General features: G+C 38.8%; 1 protein-coding gene across 5 annotated transcripts in view; it reads left to right on the plus strand.

The window, feature by feature from the left end:
- MAP4 (microtubule associated protein 4) overlaps positions 1–16840 on the plus strand; it is a 113119-nt gene that overhangs the window by 11424 nt on the left and 84855 nt on the right. Inside the window, exon 1 of one of the 5 annotated variants that reach the window (XM_087824790.1) lies at positions 13098–13115. The exons of the other annotated variants lie outside the window; for them this stretch is intronic. The gene's annotated coding sequence lies outside the window, so the exon portion shown is untranslated. Of the gene's footprint in view, positions 1–13097; positions 13116–16840 lie in introns of those variants that run through there. 5 annotated transcript variants of the gene reach the window in all.

A 16840-nucleotide genomic window follows, 5' to 3' on the forward strand; every position in this document is an offset into this window, starting at 1 on the left:
CTCAGCGCTTGAGCATCAACCTAGGATCCAGGAGATTGCAGTTCGATTCCCGGTCAGGGAACATGCCTGGATTGTGGGCTTGATCCTCAGTAGGGGTGCAGAGGCAACCGACCAATGACTCTCATCATTGATGTTTCTCTCTCTCTCTCTCTCTCTCTCTCTCTCTCTCTCCCTCTCCCTCTCCCTCTCCCTATCTCTCTCTGGAATCAATAAAGATATATTTTTTAAAAAAAGAAAAAGAAAAGATGCCATTGCATATCATGAGTTACATTATTAGAAGGAGGCCAGCACTGTTCAAACACTCTTGATAATTTTTTCAAAGAAATTATACACTATAATTTTCAGTGTTTTTAATGTTTTGCAGTGTACTAAATACATACTAGCTTTACTTTAAAGTTTTTTTCTTATACAGTTACAACTGACAGAATTTTTAATGTTTCCACAAAAATATTTAAAAATCACACAACAATTGTAATTTTTTGCATTGATATTACAGTCATTTTGCACAGTTTCATCCTGCTTTGTCCCTTTTCTGGTCTTGCACTGCCGTGCAAAATGAAGACTGCCTATACTTAATTGTTGAAAGTTTAATTTTTTTCTTCAGCTTCTGGTGGCACTCTCTTGCCTTTTCTTGAAGAAGTTTGTAAATGCATCTAACAACAAAGCATGCCTTTTTTTTTTTTTGTAAGCTTTGCTTTTTTTTTTCTTTCTTTTAAATATATCTTTATTGATTTCAGAGAGAGGAAAGGAGAGGGAGAGAGAGATGGAAACATCAATGATGAGAGAGCCATTGATCGAGCCCGCAACCTGCACATGTGCCCTGACTGGGAATCGAACCCCCATCGCCTGGATCCTAGGTCGACGCTCAACCGCTGAGCCACGCCCGGCTGGGCAAGCTTTGCTTTTTAATAAATATTGTATTTACTGAAAAGAAATAATATCTGTCCTCTTAGAATGACAAGAAAGGAAACATCCTTGAAGCTGGTATTAAGGACAGTTTCATAGGAAGGGAGATTTTAGTTTCATGTGTTTGGTATTGTCTCTCTCTCTCTCTGGTAGCTGTTTTATTGATATACTATTCGCATACTGTACAGTTCACTCATTTAAAGTGTATAATTCAGTGGTTTTAGTATATCCTCAATATGTGTAACCATTACCACAGTCAGTTTAGAACATATCTATCACTCCAAAAGAAACCCCATACTCTTTAACCATCACCTCCTAACCGTTTCATCCCCCTACCCTACCTTCAGCCCTTGACAACCACTAACTTTTCTATCTCTATAGATTTGCCTGTTCTGGGATATTTCATATAATTGGAATGATACAATATGTGGTCTTCTTTGACTGGTTTCTTTCATTTAGCATGTGTCCAAGGTTCATCCATCTTGTAGCTTGTATTAATACTTTATTCCTTTTTATGGACACATAATATTCTATTGTATGGATATGCCACATTTTTGTTGTTTATCTATTGATGGACTTTTGGGTTTTCACTTTTTGGCTCTTATGAATAATGCTATGAACATTTGTGTGCACATTTTCTTTCTTTTTAAAAAATATATCTTTATTGGTTTTAGAGAGAGGAAGGGAGAGGGACAGAGAGAGATAGAAACATCAATGATGAGAGAGTCATTGATCGGCTGCCTCCTGCAAGTCCCCCACTGAGGGTCGAGCCTGCAACCCGGGCATGTGCCCTGAGCCATGCCTGCCGGGCTGTGTGCAAGTTTTTGTGTGGACATATGTTTTCATTTCTCTTGGCTATATGCCTAGGAGTGGAATTACTGGGTCATATGGTAACTCTATGTGTAACCTATGGAGGAACTGCCATACTGTTTCCAAAATGGCCACACCATTTTACATTCCCATTAGTAGTATATGAAGGTTCCAGTTTCTCCACATCTTTTCAAACTCTTGTCCTTTTGATTATAGTCATTCTGGTGGGTTATGAAATAGTATATCATTGTGGTTTTGACTTTCATTTTCATGATGACTAATATGCTTATTGGCTATTTGAATATCATCTTTTTAATTTTAATCATTATTTTTTTAATCCTCACCAGAGGATATTTTTGCCATTACTTTTTAGAAAGAGTGGAAGGGAGAGAGAATGAAACATCGATATGAGAGAGACACATCGATTGGTTGCCCCCTGCTTGTCCCGACTGGGTGGGGATTGAGCCTCCAACATATGTGCTCTTCACTGGAATTGAACCCAGAGCCCTTTAGTCCAGGGGCTGATGCTCTAACCACTGAGCAAAACTGGCTAGGCCCTGTGTTTTTTTTTTAGTTTATTATTTTTTTAATATATATCATCTTTGGAGAAATGTTCAGATCATTTGCCCATTTGTCAAAAAGACTGTTCTTGCCCTATTGAATTGTATTGGCACCTTTTTCAAAAATTGACTGTAAATGTGAAGTTTTGTTTGAATTTTCTATTCTGTTCCATTGATCTTTATGTCTGTGCTTATACTAACACAACATTGCCTTGATTACTGTAGCTTGTAGTATGTTTTGAAATTGGGAAGTGTGAGTCTGTTCTCCCAATTTCAGTATTTTTTTGGTTATTCTGGCTGCTTTGAATTTCCATATGAATTTTAGAATTAGCTTGTCAGTTTCTGCAAAGAAGCCAGCTGGGATTTTGATAGGATTGCATTGAATCTGTAGGTGTGTTTGGGGAATAGTACCATCTTAAAAATGTTAGGTCACCTGGCTAGTGTGGCTCAGTGGTTGAGCATAGGCCCAGGTACCAGGAGGTCCCTGGTTTGATTCCTGATCAGGGCACATGCCCTGGTTGTGGGCTCAGTCCCCAGTAGGGGGCATGCAGGAGGCAGCTGATCGATGTTTCTCTGTCATCAATGTTTCTATCTCTTCCTCTCCTTTCTTTTCTCTGAAATCAGTAAAAACATTTTTTTTTTAAAAGTTAGGTCTTCACACTCACGAACATGGGGTGTCTTTCCATTTGTTTAGATCTTTTCTTTTACTAATGTTTTGTATTTTTCAGTGTGTAAGTTTTGCACTTCTTTTGTTAAATTTATTTCTAAGTATTCTTTTTGATGTTTTTTGTAAGTGGAATTGTTTTCTTAATTTCAGTTTTAGATTGTTCATTGCGTTTCGTGCTCTTTTAATATTGACTTTGTTGAATTTAAAACTTTCAAGAATCAAGGATCTTCTTCTTACTGGCTTGTAATTACAAGAAATGGAGGCTTGTATTGTAGAGTACTCTTACAAAAGTTTTATTTCAGCATTGGCTTTCAAGCAGTTTGTGGTCAGACTTTGAGCTATTAGCCATCACTTTTTAGGCCACTTGGACTTAGGAGTTCCAAACTGGTGACTGCATATGCCACTTGTATGGTCAGTGTGACTGGTTTTCAAAAGCCCTTTCAGTTATAAGGCAAAGGATTTGGAACAAAAATGCCTTTCATTCATATCATTCTTTTGTTTTCATGGTGGGAAGAGCCAGAAGAGCCGTAGTTAAGAGGAACAGTTAGATTTTCGTGGTTTACCAAATTGCATTAGAGGAAGTCTATAAAAGGATTGTTGAACCAACTTTCAGATTAAAAAACAACTTATTAGTGATGCAGGAACCTCTTGCAGATACTTTGGTTAACCTGTAGTTTACTATAAGAAGAGTTGAAGCCCTGACTTTTGAGATTAAATCTTAAATCAAGTACTGTAGGTATGTCTCTGATAAGTATAGTTTTATCATCTACATCAGAACCAGTTGGACTACTTTGAAGTGCAGATTCCTGGGCCTCTACCCAGATTTATGATACTAGATTCTGGGAATAGAACTCTGTAATGTATTTTTATTTATTCTTCCTCACCTGAGGATATTTTTTCCATTGCTTTTCAGACAGAGTGGAAGGGGGAGAGAGAGAGAGAGAAACATTGATGTGAGAGAGAAACATGGATTGGTTGCCTCCCGTCCATGCCCCGTCCAGGGATTGAACCCGAAATCTAGGTATGTGCCCTGACTGGTAATAGAACCCACAACCTTTTTGGTGTATGGGTTGACATTCCAACCAACTGAGCTACCTAGCTGGGGCTCTCTCTAATGTATTTTAAACCATCTTCCCAGGGGACTTCCACACTAAAGTTTGAAAACAGCTTTTGATTTTGTACCTCCTCTTAAGAGATAGTTTTTATCAGAATTGAAAATTTCAAATTGAAGGTCACAGCCCGGCTGGGCGTGGCTCTGTGGTTGATCCTCGACCTAGGATCCAGGCGATCGGGGTTCGATTCCCGGTCAGGGCACATGCCCGGGTTGCGGGCTTGATCAACGACTCTCTCATCATTGATGTTTCTGTCTCTCTCCCTCTCCTGCTCCTTTCCTCTCTCTGAAACCAATAAAGATATATTTAAAAAAAAAACACAAAAAAAACACAAAACAAACTGAAGGTCACAGGCAGCCCTTAAAACAAAGAAGGAACAGAAGATATCAATACATTTTACATAGTAAGGATTAGTATTGATTCATCAAACCTTTTTTTTAAAAAAAAATATCTTTATTGATTTCAGAGAGAGGAAAGGAGAAGGAGAGACAGAGATAGAAGCATCAATGATGAGAGAGTCATTGATCGAGCCCGCAACCCGGGCATGTGCCCTGACGGGGAATCTAACCCCAATCGCCTGGATCCCAGGTCGAGGATCAACCACAGAGCCACGCCCAGCCGGGCTCAAGCTTTTTTTTTTTTTTTTAAATGTTTTTATTGATTTCAGAGAGGAAGGGAGAGGGAGAGAGAGAGAAACATCAAAGATGAGAGAGTCATTGATCGGCTGCCTCCCGCATACCCCCTACTGGGCATCCGGTCCCCCGGACCAGGAATAGAACCATGACCACCTGGTTCATAGGTTGATGCTCAACCACTGAGCCACACCAGCTGGTCTGATTCATTAAACTTGTGTTTCATTTATATGTGCATGTGTGTGTAAGTAAATGTGTGTGAATATGGATCATTATATAAAATTAATTTCCCCCCCATGGGTTGTGATCAAAAGAGAAAAATTGAAAACGTGAATTAGAAAAATGTGCAACATATTTTACTTTCCATTATTTTGAATCCACCATGTATGTTCCTGGAACTGGGGTAGGTACTGATGAACACCCAAAGATCACTGAAAATCCTTGCTCTCGAGCTCGAGGTTTATAAAGGGTAATAGGCACATAAATAGTAGTTTGTCAGTGGTGCACTAGAAGCTCTGCAAGTCATGGAGGCTTTCATAGAGATGGAGATAGTTGAGGTGGGTCTGGAAAAGGTGGAATAGAAAATGGCATTTTAGATACTAAGCAAGAAAGAATTATTTTTGGGTTGAAGAGTAAGAATTGACATAAATTATTTGATTCAGTGTAGTGTACTTATCCACTTTTTTTTCTTCTTCTGAGTGTTTTCCTTTTTCCCCCCTCAATCCTTCCAACCCCCCCCCCCCCAGTCTTATGTTTTTCTCATTCTAATGTAGCTCCTGAGGGCATGGGGATCACTTCTGGGGTGAGGAGATGAAGGGAGTTTTTAGGGCTTTTGTAACAGCTTTTCCACTTCCTGGGACACTCTTCTTTACTTTTTTTCTGAGAACTTTGTGTACTAGAGTTTACTTGTTTCTTTTTCAGATTATATTTTGTGATTGTGTTACTACCCTCACTGAAGGTATTGGGACCTATTCAGAGTCCAAGACAGGGTGGGGAGGTCAGTAGAGATCTGGGGAAAGCTTTAGACATTTCAGAGGGGCAAACTCTTATTTTTTTTAATATTCACCCTAGGATATATTTTATTGATTTTTAGAGAGAGAGGGAGGGAGAGAGAGAAAGAGAGAGAGAGAGAGACATCGATCAGTTGCCTCCCATATGCACCTTGACTAGGGATAAAACCTGCAACCTAGGTATGTGCCCTGACTGGGAATCAACCCATAACCTTTTGGTGTACAGACGATTCTCCAACCAACTGAGCTACCACCCAGGGCCAAACTCTCTATTTTTGTCTTCAGAAACTTTTTAAGCTGTAGGCTAGTATCCTAACTCTAGTCTTTTCTTTTTTTTAAAAATATATCTTTGTTGATTTCAGAGAGAGGAAGGGAGAGGGGGAGAGAGAGAGAGAGATAGAAACATCAATGATGAGAGAGTCATTGATCGGCTGCCTCTTGCATGCCACCGACTGGGGATCAAGCCCGCAACCCAGGCATGTGTCCTGACTGGGAATCAAACTGCTATCTCCTGGATCCTAGGTTGATGCTCAATCGCTGAGCCATGCTCGGGGCTAGGTTATAATCTTTAACTTTAGATACTGACTTTTCAAATGAGACTGACTTTGAGTGATTAGAGTGCCACCTTTTCCTGTTGCTTTCCTTCCTCCCACCCCAGCCCATCTTGGTTTATTTTAAGTGGGAAGAATAATGGATTTAGAACAAGGGAATATCGTTTGGGGCTATTTCATCTAAACTGTAGGAGAGCCAGACAAAATATCTCTTTCCCCCAACAGAGAACACTTTTTAAGTGACTAGATTGCTTATGCTTCCAGATCCTTGGAAAATAGTGCAGTAATATTAAGACTTTGCTTTCCTAAAACCCCCCTTTTCCCTACATCTCTTTTTGTGTGCTAACCCTTCCCCATCTTAACATCTAATGTCACAGAACAGGAGAAGTCCTTGCATTTGCCTGTGTAGTAGCCTGCTAATTTTCCTATTCCCACTACCCTCTACCTCTCAGTGTTAATGTCTTCTTATCCGTTTCGGGGCCTGGGAGTTGGCCTATAGGGAGTTGCAGGTGGAAGTGGTAGGAGAGAGTGTTTATACACTGACTTTTCACTGTATTTAATGATCTTTTAGCTCTGCCACAAGCTTGCTGTAAAAATAATTGCAAGTTATTTAACCTCTAAGTGCCTTAGTGCTTCATTTTAAACGGGAATTATATACCTATATACTAGAATTGCTCAATGTATTAATTGAATTAATATATGTAAAGTGATGAGTATCTAAAATATAAGCACTCGGTCAATGTTGAGGTGATGGTGGAAAAGAATCCTTGTTTTTTCCTACAAATCAGACCCAATGTAGGTTCAGTATTGGGACTAGAATATGAAGCTTAAAGTTTTACAATAAAAAAATTGTTACAATGATTTTTTTACCAGCATTAATTCTGAAAGTCGTTTTGTTCACTTGTAGTGAGATACCAAGAAAGGGGAAAATTCTGTAGAATAAGTGGTTTTTACAAATGGTCAATATATGAACTGTTTTTCCCCCATGACTTCTTTTTTTCTTTTTGTTGTCTGAATAGTAAAAATAGGTCTGGTTTCCTAGGTTATCACAGCTTGTAACAAAAAGCTTTTTGATAAAGTTTGCTGTTGGATCAGTAGGATGAGATCATTCCTTCCTAAGTAGTTTGTAATGTCAAAGTATTTGTTGAAAAAGCCTGCTGGGTAGGCTAACCACACAATACGCCTGACTTTGTGGTTGTTTAGGGCAGGAGTGTGGGTTTTCTATGTGATCCATTGATACCTAGAAGAAGGTGAAAGGTACTTGGCACAATACCTGTGCACTCTGGCTGGCCACGTGTAGAAGGAGATTAGAATGATAAAGGGGTTCGGGATACACTTAAGGTTGGAACCTGGGCTTCAGACTTCATTGAGATGGGATGAATTAATTGAAAACAGAGTAACTCTTCTACATTTGGATTAGTGCATCTCTAAAAAAGTAAAAGACATTTTGAAACTAGAGAGAGGTGGATGCCATAGAATTGTACACTTTAAAATGGTTAATTGTTTGTTCTGTAAATTTTACCTCAATTAAAAAAATTATTAAGGTCAACTGGGAGGAAAACTGATATACTCACTTTTCTGTTTATACCAAATTAAATTGTACACTTAGGAACTTTATTTATTTATTTTTAAATATGTCTTTTTGATTTCAGAGAGGGGAAGGGAGAGGGAGAGAGAGATAGAAACATCAATGGTGAGAGAGTCGTCATTGATCGGCTGCCTTCTGAAGGTCCCCGACTGGCAACCCGGGCATGTGCCCTGACTGGGAATCGAACCACAGTCTCCTGGATCCTAGGCTGATGCTTCAACCCCTGAGCCAGGTCCAGCCAGGCTACACTTGGGAACTTTAACCAAGGCTTCAACTTTACATCATGGATATTGACTAGTGGCACAATGCAATAATTGATAGTTAAATATGAGACAAAAATCTGTATCCAGTAGGCATAGCATTTAAAAAAAAAGATAGCTATTTGTTGCTATTACTGATAGGTGGAAATGGCTGAAATTATCTTCTTGACCCCTGAGAAAACTAAAGCATTCTAACCTAGTATAGGATGTGGTCAGAATTATAATACCCCTTATCGTTCACTTGCTTCTTGCTTTGGAATATGGGACTGAAGAAATCCTGGTTCTAGTTGAGACTCAAGGGTGACCTTGAACAAGTATCTTTGTTAATGCCCTTGGCCCTTTTCTCACTTATAAAATAAGGAGGTTGGATTCAAATGCTCTTTTTAAAGTCTTGTGATTCAGTTGGAAATATTAGATACACATTGCTAAGTTGTTTTGTTTCTCTGAACATGAATAAGTCCTTGTTAGAGTTGGTCACTGTTGTCTGTGAATCAACAAAGTTAAGTTGGTTTTCCGGAGTACCAGATTTGAAGCTTTAGTGAAGAGTCAGTTAGTTTTCAGTGATGAGACTTTTTTTTAAAACCCTCACCTGAGGATATGTTTTCAATTGATTTATTTTATCGAGAGTAGGAGGGAGGGAAGGGGAGAGAGAAAGAAACATCGATGTGAGAGAGACATCAATTGGTTGTCTCCTGCATGTCCCACCTGGGCCAGGTCAAACCTGCAACCCAAGTGTATGCCCTCGACTGGGAATCAAACCCTTGACCCTTTGCTGGGCTGATGCTCTAACCACTGAGCCAAACTGGCTAGGGCACTAATGTAGTTTCTAGAAACTGTCTTTATCAGTTTTTTTATTTGTAAAATGAGGATGTTAGTTTAGATATGTAAGATCCTTGTATTTTTTTTTTTTATTTTAATCCTCACCCGAGGATATTTTTTCCATTGCTTTTCAGAGAGAGTGGAAGGAAGAGAGAAACATCAATGTGAGAGGGACAATTCGATTGGTTGCCTCCCGAATGTGCCTGACCCAGGCTGGGAATAGAGCCTGCAACCAAGGTTTGTGCCCTTGACCGGAATTGAATCCAGGACCCTTTAGTCCGTGGGCTAGTGCTCTAACCATTGAGCCAGACGGGCTAGGACAAGATCCCTGTATTAATTGGGTAATTAATGCTATCTGCTTTAACATATCTAGCATTTCAGTGGCTTCACACAATTAGGGTTTATTTATTTTTTTAAAATTGATTTTGGAGAAAGAGAGAGAGAGAGATCAATTTATGAGTTCATTGGTTGATTCCTGTATGTTCCCTGACTGGGGGTTGAACCCGCAACCTTGATGTATCAGAACGATGCTCTCACCAGCTGAGTTACCCGGACTGCAAAGGTTTATTTTTTGGTTCCTGTGATGAATAAAGAATTCCAGTTCCTTCCATCTGGTGTCTTAGAGTCTTCCACTAGATCCTTTCTATTTATTTGGTTGAGAGCAAAGAGCACCAGCAAGGAGGAGCTTATTTAATTTTGTGGTGAAGCATATTACTTCATCTTGCATTCCACTGACAGAACCCAGCCATATGGTCTCAAGTTGTAACTGTAAGGGAGGTAAACAGGACTGGGAGCATTGAGCACATCTCTGCCACACTCCCATTCAGTTTGCACATTCCTCGATTCTGTATTCACCATCAAAATCTTTCTCCTATTGCGTGATACGGTTTGTACCTTTGATTACTTAGAATTCACTTCAGAATTTCTTGGAAGAAACTTAGTTTGGAAGTCTTCGTAATTTTAGTTTGTAAACTCTTTGGTGTTTGTTATATTTAGGAGTTTTTCCCCCCCAAGATGGCCATATCATGTTATTTTCTTTTGTAATTTCATTTGTGGTTTAAACTTCTCTTTTATTTCATTTTGCCTTGCTTATTTTTGAAGGAATAAAAATGCATTTATGGCAATAATCTTCCAGTGCTTGTACAAGAAATACAGTAGAATATTGAACACAGCCAACATCAGAGCCACCAAGTCATTGTCCACCCATGTTAAGTCTGTCAGCCCACTAGCAGAAGGGAGAACAGACAAACCTTATACTTCTTTTAAAGGTCAGCACATGCAGACTTGCAGACCAATAGGAAAGCACATTCCAGTGAGGAGGCAAAGTTCTCTTTGCATTCTACCCACTTAAGATTACACTTGAAGAGTCAGCAAAAGCCTTTTAGCTTTGATTTCAAAAGCTGCTGTTTTAGAGTTAGTCCCCACTCCTCCCCCCCTTTTTTCTGTGATACAGTATATGTATACACACACACACACACACACACACCCACCCACCCCCTTTTACACCTAGGTACAAAATGTAATTCTTCATGAATCCATCCTGTGTTAGTAAATCTGATGAGAATGTTCTAAGTATTAAATGCATTCTTTTCTTAAAATATATAATGAGCTCAAAATACAGTACAGGTTGCATTGTGTTTGAATCAAACATTCTTGTGTAGTTCCCCTCCAGTAACTCCCTTCCCCCCAATTTTTAGTTGTCCTTTTTTCCACCTTATTGCTAAGAAAATATATGGCATCTGTACCACATATGTAAGGTCATTTTAAAAACTATATTGTTTGTGGAAAGGTTAATTTTGGACAGTTGTTTCTAGATCCAGTGCATTACCATCATCTTGGAATTTTTTATTTTTTTTATAGATGAATTGTACTGTTACTTGGATACTGTGGCTTTCCTAGCATGCTGTGTTCATTTGTCACTTTACTGGAATTTGCACTGAAAGTTCATTTTCAGAAAGGGTGTCTGGAAAATAAACGTTTTGGATTTATTGCATGTTTGAATTTGCAACTTGATCCTTACTTGATAAATCGGTTGGGTGTAAAACTTTAGGTTTAAAATTTCAGTTTTAAAAGGCATCACTCCATTGCATTCTAGCATTTAGTGTTGCTGTTAGAAATCAGAAGACAATCTGTTCCTCATAACTTGGTACTGCTTGGGGAATTTTCTTTTTGTTTTTCCCTTTTCCACCTTCTGTGCCTGTCCCTGTGCCTGTCCCTGTCCCTGTCCCTTTGCTTCCTTCATTATCCTTGTGCCCCCCTCCTTTTTGCTGTGACGTCATATGTACCCTTTTGTATGTAAAATATATATGCAAAATATAAAGAGTAATAAAAAGTTAAATTTTCATGAGTCTACTACCCAGCTTAGGAAAGCCTAAGCCCCTTGTTTGTCCCTTCCCTATTGAAATTTACCCCCAGAGTGTATCACTATCCTGAATTTTGTGCCTTTCCTTGTGTTTGTTTGAGCACAAATGCATGACTCCTTTAACACCATGTAACTGAAATTTATCCATGTTGATGGATATATCTATAGTTAATTCATTTTCAATGCTATATTGATTTCATTACATTAATATAAAATTTAATTTATTCTCTATTGATACACATTTGTATTGTTCTTAGATTTTTGTTATGAATAATGCTGCTGACATTCTTGTACGTGGATGAGTTTATCTAAGATACATATCTAGAAGTGGAAAGCCTGGGAAGGAAATGTACAAATTCTGCCTTATAAATAATGACATACTGTTGTCTAAAATGATTATCAGTTTATAGCAGTGCATGAGAGGCCCCATTACTGTCCATCCTTTTTAACACCTTTGTTTCTCCTCATTACTTTCAGTTTTATGCATTTTTTAAATAGATGTGATGTTAGGTTTGTATAAGTTTAATATTTAATATTGGTAAATCTAATGAATTAAACTTTTTGTCACTTTATTTCTGCTATGCTTTTTTTGTTACACAATTTATCCTTCTGTAGCAGATGATGCTGGTTCCCTGTCTAGATTATCTTTTCCAGTGAGTGCACCCCCCCCCCCCCCCCGTTCGCACCCCCTATCCTGCTATGAGTGTTAGCTGCGCAGGGCTGCAGCAGATAGGAGCCACCTCCCCCAGAGATGTTTGGAAAGTTACGTCCCTCCCTGTCACATGGCCCTCAGCCAATGACTGCCTGATGAAGGTTACATAAAATGTGGTATGCATGGCTCTGAACTTCAGAGAGAAACTCACTTTGCTTGATGGAGAAGCTTTACTTATATAAAATAGTTCTCAAAAGCTAAGAGCTAATCAGGAGTGAATACTCTTCTCTTTACCCAATTTTTCCAGCACTAAGTCATCTTAAAATTACATAATTTATTACACCTGGACGGAGATGTGCGCTGATACTATAGAGACTTAATATTTTCATAATTATAAAAGTTCTCAACAGTGACGTTAACATCGATGGTGGCAGCTAATCTCTTGAATAAAAACCTATTTGTTTCTGCCGTGTTGCATCATGTTGTTGTGCTTTTCTAAAAGCAGAGAGCTATTTTTATTGCTCTGCCTAATGATGATAAGGTGACCGGCATGGAGAGCCGGCTTGTGTGGTTACTCGCTGTTGGCTGTCTTTCCAGGACTGCTCTGGCATAAGCCGTGTGGAAAGTAGAAGGAATGAGGTGAATATCCTTAATGTGAGGGCCCTTCAGCCTTGAGCCTGCCTGTTCTTTGTCCAGGTCTAAAGAGTTTTGTAGTTTGACACCTCTGATTCATTTCAAATCAGACACGGCTTTATTAACTTCCGTTGTGCCAGTTTAGAGCCATTTAGCTAGCCTTTTGTTTGGTTGGCTTTGTTATTTTGGCCCATTTTCTGCGTAAAGTAATACAGAGAAAGTGATATGTAAGAGAAGGCATACATATTATTTAGTCATAGTCCTTGACCTTTGAGACCTAGTAGTTTATAGGAGCTGCTGGTATACAGGGCGGGGCAAAGGTAGGTTTACAGTTGTAAGTATGTGAAACACAGTTTATTCTTGTATTATTATTTATTAATCATTGTTTTGTGTTTTTTTAATCCTCACCCGAGGATATTTTTTCCATTGTTTTTCAGAGAGAGTGGAAGTGAGAGAGCCTGAGAGAGAGAAACATTGATGTGAGAGAGACACGTCAATTGGTTGCCTCCCACACGAGCCCTGATCTGGACTGGGGATTGAGCCTGCAACCAAGGTACGTACCCTTGGCTGAAACTGAACCCAGGACCCTTCAGTGTGCAGCTGATGCTCTAACCACTGAGCAAAACCAGCTAGGGCTAATTATTGTATTTTCCATACGAACAACTGTAAATCTACTTTTGTCCCATTCTGTCTACAACTTACAGGACAGATCAGACTGTACCCGTTAGAATGGAAGTACAGATGATGTGTGTTAGTTTCGAATGAATCTGGGAGAACAGATTCTAAAAAGTAATCACAGAAAAGATAATAGGACTTTGATTTTGAAACTTTGACAGATAAGGAGGAGTGAAGAGAATCTGAAGAGCAGTATCAGCAAGGTGAGGGGAGGAAGAAACTTTCCTCTATCCTCAAGGTTCTTCTGGCTGGTCTAATGTCAAGGAAACTTGAAACAGATTAACAAGAGAAAATAACCAAATTTAATACATACATATATATGAGAACCCTGCATACATGAGAGAGTCAGAGACCCCACATACATGGGAGGTTCAGAGACAGAAAGGGAAAATGGGTAGATAAGGCATCCTAAGTTAGGGAGGAGGTAATGCACTAGAAAGTCATTGCAGGGAGAGCACATGTTCAGTAATTATTAGTTTCCCCTGGCACATATAGATAGGTTAAAGGTCATTTGTGATTTTAACTCTTATCTTGGGCCAGGTTCCTAATTTAAATTCTTCTAGATAAGGAGGAAGCAGAAGTTTCTTTTGAGTCCTCAGGGTTTTGGTTGCCTTTAGCTTAAAACAATCCACGTGCCACAGAGGCACATCTTAGGGTGGCTCATTCTGAACCCCTACAAAGGGTATACAGTGGTAATGTCCATGGTATGCTTGTAAAATGGCAGCCCATGCCATGTGACTAAAATACAGGGAGACCCAACATGGAAACCTGCTGATGGTTGTGGTAGTATGAGGACTGGGCCTTCTAGGATTATGTAGCCTTGATATCACACTAAGGAGTTTGGATTTCTTTTCTAAATAGGCATTGGGGTTCTTTTAAATCAATTGGGATGTTTTCTTTATGTTAGGGCTGTTCCCAATTGCCTTCATCCTTTTAAGAAGAAAAGATAGGGGAGGAAAATAGATTTTTAAGTATAGTAATGTGTCAGATAAAGGCAGAACCTATAAAATTCTAAGACTTGGCCAATTTTGTCACACCCTTTTATTTCTAGTGTTCTCTCGCTCTCTTAGCCCGATCCTCAGTCCCAGCTCCATTTATAAGTGACTTGTTTACTTTGGTTCTCTTTTTTGTCATCTGTTAAAGTGAGGGAATTGGATCCTAGATTTGAACTGGACTTTAAACAAGACTTTAGAGATTTTAAGTGGTTAGAAATAATTTTTGGATAGATGTGAGCAAACTCTGAATTTCTTTTCGTCTTAGACTGAGGAAGACAACATGAGATGAATAGTAAAGTTTAAAAAAATACTTTCTCTTTTTCCAAATTTTGAGTCATTAGGCATTGAGAATCATCTTAAAATCCACCCTCCTTTTTTAAAAAAAAAATTGAGATAAAATTGAAGATTCACTCTTCAGGATGGTTATAGCAGAAATGTAAGTGCTGTGTCATTGTCGTCTCTTGTTTTGGCCCACATAACCAGAGTTCAGCAGACTGACTGTCGTCTATCACATGGCTAACAGTGGGAGGTATCTGGTGTAGATTGTTCTTCTTGAAGAAATAGATTTAAATTCACTTAGACAGAAATGTAGCAGGCATGTGCCTGTTTAGAGATCTAAAATGCATTCTGTCAGGACTGAACACAAGCTGCCCGGATAGTTCCCGTAAGTAAGCTAGGCTTTCTGCCTTGTGCTGCGAGGTTTTATGTATGTATATGTGTGCAGTGTATTTATATTTAGTTTTGGGGACTACATGGAAATAAAATGTATCAGCTGGGTGATGACCTCAGCTATTCTAGTAATCAAGGGCTCTCTCCTGTTGCTAATCCTATGAGGAACAGGACAACTGGTGTTTAGGAACAGAACCCCACCGAACCTGGAAATTCCATTAGTTTGTAATAATACAGCTGTTGTCCTTGAAGTATGTAGGAGGGCACCTGGGGTAGAAAGTTAGTATGTTCTCCAGGGAGTTTGGAGTTGATTGCTCAGGATAGTCAAGATGTTGCTGAATTGTCTGTTGCCATTTGCCAGTCTGGTTCTGGGGAAGAGCAGGAGAAATTCAGATTAGCCTAGGTGATATGTGCCTCTGAGCTATATGAGATGGTAGCTGAGACCCCTAGAGGTTCTTAATAAAAATATGGTTTTACTTAGAATAAAGTACAGCTTTGATTGAATGTATAAATCAAGGTTTTCTTTTTCTAGTTAATTAAATTAAAAACAGAACACAGCCTCCAGACAAACAAGGTTCAACTTGATATGCAATAGGCCTCTGAAAGAAATTCATTAAAACAAATCTGAGAAATAAAGTCCCCATTTAGTAACTGAAAGCTTGCTAGGCAAACTCAAAAGGTCTTAACATTGAATATGAAGTCTTTATGATGCAGGCTATACTTCTCACCATGTCAGATTAGAAATGATCTTATAATCATTGGGACCGGCTGAGACGCTGGTTTTTTTCCAAGCTGGAGAAAAAAATTTTGGCCACAGTACTCTCACTAATGTCCTGGGATAGCAGCTGGTTGTTGGCTTCAGAATATAAGTCATGCAAAAAAAAAGTACAGAAGAAAATATTAGCCCACGTATCTTTACAGTCTGTGCCTCATCCATAACTCACCTCTCTACTCCCCCCCAAAAGGACAGATTATCAATCACAGAAAATTCAAGTGAGCATTATTAGCAGTCTCCTACCTTTAAGAATTATTAAACATTTATTTGTTAAATAGGTTATTTGGAATTCAGAATACAAAATTTCCCTTAGATAACAGTGTTATAAATGATAATTTTGTTTCTAAACTAGTCTAGGTTATTGAGTAGAATGTTTCTTTTTTTCTTGTAAAATTCTCAGGAGGCAGTATTTTGGAAGATGTCATGCTTGACCTTGACTGTTGTATTACCTCCCCTTTTCCCTCCTAGGGCCTGCTTGCCATCTCCCGACTTTGATATCTTTACCAGATCAGCTTTCTTCCCTGAAATGTGCCATGCTGCTAAATTACTTTTCTCCCTTTTCACACTGAACCCAGAAACTCAGACATTTTCAGTGGAATTTATCTCTGGGATCAGGAGGAAAGCTGCTTGATAAGAAATTCATACTAAGGTGGTCTTTCTGTTTAACCCTTTCCCCCTATTATATTGTGAAATAGGATTCTATACTTTTTAAAAGGGAATGTTGGCTATCTCAAAGGAATCTTGATAGAAGTTTAGCTAATGTGACAGTAAAATAAAAATAGTATATTGTTATGAACAGTGACTGAGTATGTTGGTGGAAATTAGGCCTCTGTTCTTCCTTTTCATGAGTTTTCTCCTCCCACGTTAACTCCCGAGCAGCACCTTGGGGGTGGTAGGTAGGAGAGGACAGAGGTAACAGCAGGCCATTTGCAAACTTGATTGCTAATTTTTCATCAGAAAAAATGAGCACAGATCCCGAGTGAGTGACTATAGATAAGATGACTGACCTAAAATTTTCAAGAGGACTTCTAGGAGCTTAAAAAGTTGTCCACACTTCTGTGTATTTAAATCAGATATGAACACTGTTTAATCTCTATAGACCTAGAAAATATTTTCAGTTCAGTAATTAATTTCTGAGTTTGTGACCTAAAAGTAAACCATACA

This window comes from Miniopterus natalensis, chromosome 15, assembly GCF_054644295.1.
Source record: "Miniopterus natalensis isolate mMinNat1 chromosome 15, mMinNat1.hap1, whole genome shotgun sequence".
Lineage (NCBI taxonomy): Eukaryota > Metazoa > Chordata > Mammalia > Chiroptera > Miniopteridae > Miniopterus > Miniopterus natalensis.